Source organism: Aptenodytes forsteri, unplaced genomic scaffold, assembly GCF_000699145.1.
Source record: "Aptenodytes forsteri isolate BGI_AS27 unplaced genomic scaffold, ASM69914v1 Scaffold84, whole genome shotgun sequence".
In the NCBI taxonomy this organism is placed as follows: domain Eukaryota; kingdom Metazoa; phylum Chordata; class Aves; order Sphenisciformes; family Spheniscidae; genus Aptenodytes; species Aptenodytes forsteri.
In genome coordinates this window covers 10,271-16,357 of record NW_008795492.1, presented here as the reverse complement: position 1 = coordinate 16,357, position 6,087 = coordinate 10,271, and the positions used below count along the sequence as shown (strand labels likewise).

The window sequence follows — 6,087 nt, the reverse complement described above, 5'->3', positions numbered from 1 at the left end:
ATCATCAATAAAGATATTAAACAAGACCGGCCCCAGTACTGAGCCCTGGGGAACACCGCTCGTGACCGGCCGCCAACTGGATGTAACTCCATTCACCACAACTCTCTGGGCCCGGCCATCCAGCCAGTTTTTGACCCAGCGCAGAGTACACCTGTCTAAGCCATGAGCCGCCAGCTTCTCGAGGAGAATGCTGTGGGACACGGTGTCAAAGGCCTTGCTGAAGTCCAGGTAGACCACATCCACAGCCTTTCCCTCATCCACTAGGCGGGTAACCTGGTCATAGAAGGAGATCAGGTTGGTCAAGCAGGACCTGCCTTTCATGAATCCGTGCTGGCTAGGCCAGATCCCCTGGTTGTCCCGCTCATGCCTTGTGAGCGCCCTCAAGATGAACGGCTCCATAATCTTCCCCGGCTAGGAGTCACTCACTCATGAGTGAGTCCAGCTTGTCACTTGGCTGCCATATGTACCATGGGATGCCAGCCCTGTTACACTGTGGAGTTGTTTAAGAACGCTTCTCCGGGCAGGGAGGAGGAAGGTGCTGTGGGGGCCTCCTCCGTTATCAGCACTGCTACAATAAATCCCTCAACTGCTGCCATATGCAAAGAGCTAGAGCAGGACTCATGTATGGTTTGCAACCCAGCTACAGCTCCCAGTGTAGGATGAATTAGGAATTTCAAATTTCCAGGCCTTGGTGAGACTGGAGAGTGGTATGCGATAATACATTTAACCAGCAGAGGTGCATTCACAGACTGTGGCTACTTCTCAAGGTGGGAACAGAGTCTGGCCTTAATCAGTGCACTCTCCTTTGGAGAATTACTTTACATCAAGCTCTTTCATTTTCCTGAGATAGAACCCCCCCCCAAGCTTCATGCAAAATTCCACTCGTGATTTGTTGCAGCCCATGTCCTTTGAATCCAAGTCCTCTTTTTCTGTTATTTTAGGCACAGCTTTCATGCTAGAAAGCATCCTGTTTGTGTCTAGTACTATGCATAATTAATACAGGTAGAACAAGTTTTAATGCAAAGTATATTTCAGCTCATAAGCATTACAGAATTGGTGGACCTCCACAATTTTTAATGCATTTGGTTTTCCTCAGTGGGACATTCTGGTGTTCTTTACTCAATGACTCACCAGTGGCCCTATCAGTGTTACACAATGGAAACAAGCACTGACTTCCAAAACCAGTAGTATTTGATGCTAGGAGTAGATTAAGCTCATTTAGAAGTCTTTAGAAAAAAAAAAAAACTCAAAACATTTCAAGAACTGGAATTTGAAATAAGCTGCAAATAAAATTCAGGATATGATTTAAAGGTTCATCTGGAGAAAAACCCATGCAAAATTATTAGAAGAGAGGCATCTTTAACTTTGGGGGTTTTGACTGTTTTAAGGCAACAAGCTTCCTATCCATTCATAAAAGATGTTTGACTTGCTAAGCTTCAGCTTTGATGTTCCACAAAGCAATATGAAATACTTGCACGTAAAATTTTTTGGACTAAACGAAAGGTGCAAGCACTTTTGAAATCATTAAGACAACCAGCAAACAGATTTTCTATAAATGTATTTTTCCAGCTGAGACAAATATGATATGTGTGACAGCATAAACATTTTAAGAAACAGTACATGGCTAAAACCCGCCTGCCAGACAAAGGAAGTCAAAGAGTTTGCCTTAGGGGTTTAAGAATACCAGATTATTCAAGTACTGATAAATTACAAAAAAATAAGAAAAAAAAGACATGATGATGGACTAAGACCTTCCTGCCTGGAAACTATTAGGCAATGCTTCTTAAAAAATAAAAATCATTTGATTGTCTAGATTTGAAACAAAAGTATTCTCTAATACAATGGCTGAGTATCAATGACAGGGATTCTGACTATCAACAAGATACTGTCTTAGGAAATGTAATGCTTGCACCATTTTCCTAAAAATGTGAGCATCTAAGTGAGCAAGTAGTAAAATCAACCAAATAATTTTAGTTTACAAAATGTTGCACAACATCTATATTCTTTAAGATTTATCTATATTCTTTAAGATAGATATATCTTCTTTAAGAATGTATTCTTAAGACCGTACAGATATTTGTGTCTTTAAGATTAACTGTTCTCCTTAAGGGCAACTATAAAATCCTTCTTACCAAATCTAACAGAAGTCACAATAAGCCAGACTTGCAAATTAGCGATGTCTTGACTGAATGTGTGAAATGGGAATACCTGCATGCAGGATGACTACCCCCTTCAATAAGATTTTAAAGATTCTTTCTTTCTTCAACAGTAAGGTGCATTATTCCATCTCTCTGTGTCTGATACTGACATCTAGTCTGGTGGCACAACAGCAGTTACTTTATTTCTTTCTGCATTGAGAAAATTCAGAATTGAATTTTCTTTGAATATAATGTTACTATCTACTTTCCAATTACTAGCCATGTAATGAACATCATCATAGCTCATGCTTTTGATTAGAAAGAAAAAGTTTATTAAATCTATCATCATAAAATGGAATTCTACATCACTGAAACATTTACATTACTGAAAGAGGAAACTTACCAAAGTAAGATTAAGCTTATTTCTTTCTACCAAGTAAACTGAAGATGAATAATGAAGATGTTTTTTCAGAATTTCCATTAACCAATAAAGAGCAATCCAGAAAAAAGGGAATCCACTCTTGCTGAAGAAAGGATGTGATAACCAACAGGGTTCCTCTACTCCTGAATTCTTTGACTATTAAAAAAAAAAAAAGGGGGTGAGGGATAAAGAGTAATTTTCATTTTCATTCACTACTGCTTGGAATTTGGTTCAAATTGAAATCCATAGAAATGGCTTAATATTTAATGAGACTTTTAGACCACAAAAATATGATGTAAGGGATTCAGTGGTCTTCACTGACTCTCTGTGTAGGGACAAATGTCACAACAGATGTGCTCCTGACCCCTTAAAATGAAAAATGACATGCTAAATTACTACCTAGTGGAAACTGAATCAAAACAGATACTAAACTATCCAAAGAGAAAAAAAAAGACAAAGTGTATTACCTGAAAATTCAGCAAATAACTATATTTATCATTAAGGAAACAACCCTGCTAACAGCAGTTTTTGGAGAAAGCCCAATTTTCCCCTAAAAATAATTTCAACAGACCAGCTATTAGACTATTGTTTACACGAATGACAGACTATGAAGTTCTTCCAACACAGAAGGTTAGACTTGTGGATATAAAACTGGCAAAACATACTCGTGGTAAAAATAGAGCTATGACTTCAGAAGGGACCGCAAGAAAGAAAAAAAAAATAATCAAGCAATCTTTAGAAAACTGTTGATTGAAACCCTTATTAATATGGAGAGAAAAATAAAATTCATATGTATTTCAAAACAGAAGAATGATCAAAGTTCCAGAAAACAAAGTAGATGTGAGAGAATTATTCACATGAGTAGGAAATAGTTTATTGGAGTCTATCCTAAAATTTGCTGAGATTGTAATCTGTCTTGTTACCTGGCATCTCTGTTGGTAAGGAACTACCCAGTATTTAATGATAGTGGCACTGTTACTGTTGAATTACCAAAAACTATAGAGTAGTTCTGCTATGGTAGAACTACTATAGCTACGATGTAGAACTATGATTGTAATTCTTTAGCTGATTTTGTACATTTTCAAAAAATCTATTCCTGACCTAGTTAGGTTTATAACCAGACATGAGACTTATTTTATACACAGGAAAATGAGACAAGGTAAAAGGTTTGATCTTGAAAGTTTCTATCACACATCTCACCTGAAGATTAAACAGCTTTGTCCAGTAAGCACCTTGTACGCAGAACTAACAGTTTTATGCCTAGAACACTTGTAGGATCAGGGCCATGCAAAAGTCAGTCTCTTTATAATATACACAATATATATGAAAATTTCAAGTTTTAAGGAATATCTGCCATCATTTCAGAGACAGCCTTGAAGAAGACACTATAATTTCAATACTCTTTTGTACTATGTATCATTAATAAGTCATCCTACTAAAATGGGACTGGAAAGAACAGATTTTCCTTGAGAGGGTATTGAATGACATATGTTTCCATGTTACAACAGAGTAAGCTACATATTCAATGCAAAATACTGAAAATTTAACTGTTTGCTCAAGTTAATAATGAAGTTATAATAAAGAACGTTTTGCTTATCTCTCAAGTTTGGAATTGTCTGATTTCACCATGAAGTTTATATAAAATACCCCAACTGATCACTTACAACTAGGACAGACTTTTTTCATATCTTGCTTGCATCACAAAATCGTTTTTACCTTTGTTATTACTTTGGAGAATTTTAAAACCTAGTATTGCTTCCATGAAGTCAACAGGAATTTTGCACTGAATTGGTAGTAGGAGGACCGTTCTCCATGGCTCACTCATCTCCGCTATTAGAATTAGTGATTGGGCTATCTTTTATTTTGCACTAAAATTTTCCTTATGGCAAAAGTATATTAAGTTATATTGAAATATAGGAAAGAAGGAAAAAAAATGATACTGACAAACAAAAGCAACAAAAGAAAGGAATATATTTTATAGAAAGGTATAAAACAACACAGATGAAATGAAAGCAATCTGTGATCAGTTATAAAATTAGAATTTTTCTCATGAACCAGATTCCCCTCTAATGCAAATTAACAGGTTGCTCAGTGTGCAAAAATATTCAAAGCCCACTGTCAGTTCATCTGCATTCAGACTTATTTTAAAACCATCCTGTAATTGCCCTTTATAGACACACATATCAAAATAAATCTCTTACCAAGGTAATGCTTCTGTTTTAGGTAATCATATCTTTTTTATACACTAACTTACTAAACTTACAACAATGTTTAATTTAAAATATGAACTACAGAGGAGTATTTTAAAGGTTTGTGATATTTATGATTTCTAGATGAGGTAAAACGCTTTATTGCCAGAGCAGCTGTCAGAGCCAAACCTCAGCTCTCAGCAGAATGGTCTGTAATAACCACCTATTAGCAGCGGTGTCAAGAGGTGAGCGCTCCCGACACAGCTTCCTAGACGGTGCTCTGTCCCATGCCAGCCTACAAGAGGAAAATGAAAAAAACGATATTTTCCTGTTGGCTGACCCTTTCCTCCCACAGCTTCCTATCTGAGTAAAATTTTGACACCAAAGGTTTTAAAAAAATAAAGAGGGGTGGTGCCAAGGAAGGAAGGAAGGAAGGAAGGAAGGAAGGGTGGTCTGTGCCAGCACACTTCTGCTTACCTTTACAGACTTTGGAGGCTGCTGATATCCCGACTCCTGTGGTATCTCACTGAAGATCTTTACCGAGGACTTAACAAATCCCACAGATACTTTGAGTCCTAGGGCAGCAAGTAGGCAAATCCTTTCTGTTACCTACACAGACAACACACACCAACGCAAAAGCCCGCACCACATATATGGGGAACAGTCCCATTTATACGCAAGGCTCTTCATGACCCCTGTGGCAGGGGAAGCATCCAGCACCCCTCCAGCACCGGACCAGACCCATGAACAAAGAGCAAGCAAGAATCAGCAAAAAACATGCAGAAACATCATATGCCTCAGGCTCCTTTTCAGAGACTTCAACCCACCTCGTCCCCCTTCACGATACAGCTTCAGGCCAGCTCGGCCCTCGCCTTACTGTCATCTCCCGCTCTTTTCCCTCCCTTTAGACCCCTCCAAAAGAGTCGGCGGCTCTGCAGACGTTTTCTGGCTACCGCAGACCCCAAGAGACAACCCCAACCGACATGAAACCTAAATGACTCGACGACTCCCCTCAGCCCCTCCCGCCCTCGCCCTCAGGCTGCTCCCCAGCGGGTGTCCCGCAGGCCAGGCTCCTCCCGCTCCCCGACCGCCGCCCTCGCCCCCTTCCCGCCGTGCCCACCCTAGCGGTCCCTGACAACCCACGGGGAAGTCGTTTTAGGGACCTCAACGCTGCCAGGCCGCGCCGCGCGAAACCTGCCGGCGAGGGAACACCGAAAAAGAGAGGGGGGAACGCGGGAGGGAGGCTCCCCGCTCCGGGCCCGCTCTGCCGCAGCGTACGGCCAGGGAGCTGCCGCCCCCTGAGGGGAGGAGGCAGCACGGCGGTGGCCGGGGACCTTGT

The 6,087-nt window shown here is 40.2% G+C and overlaps 1 long non-coding RNA gene across 3 annotated transcripts in view; it reads right to left on the bottom strand.

Moving 5' to 3' along the window:
• LOC103900829 overlaps window positions 1-6,041 on the bottom strand; it is an 11,747-nt gene extending 5,706 nt beyond the window's left edge. Inside the window, exons 1-3 of one of the 3 annotated variants that reach the window (XR_657691.2) lie at window positions 5,912-6,041; window positions 5,226-5,323; window positions 2,542-5,043 (exon numbers count right to left, since the gene is read on the bottom strand). This is a non-coding gene — a long non-coding RNA (uncharacterized LOC103900829). Of the gene's footprint in view, window positions 1-2,541; window positions 5,044-5,225; window positions 5,324-5,868 lie in introns of those variants that run through there. The other 2 variants (XR_657693.2, XR_657692.2) reach the window with 2 other exon arrangements.
• Between the last annotated feature and the right edge of the window lie 46 nt (window positions 6,042-6,087).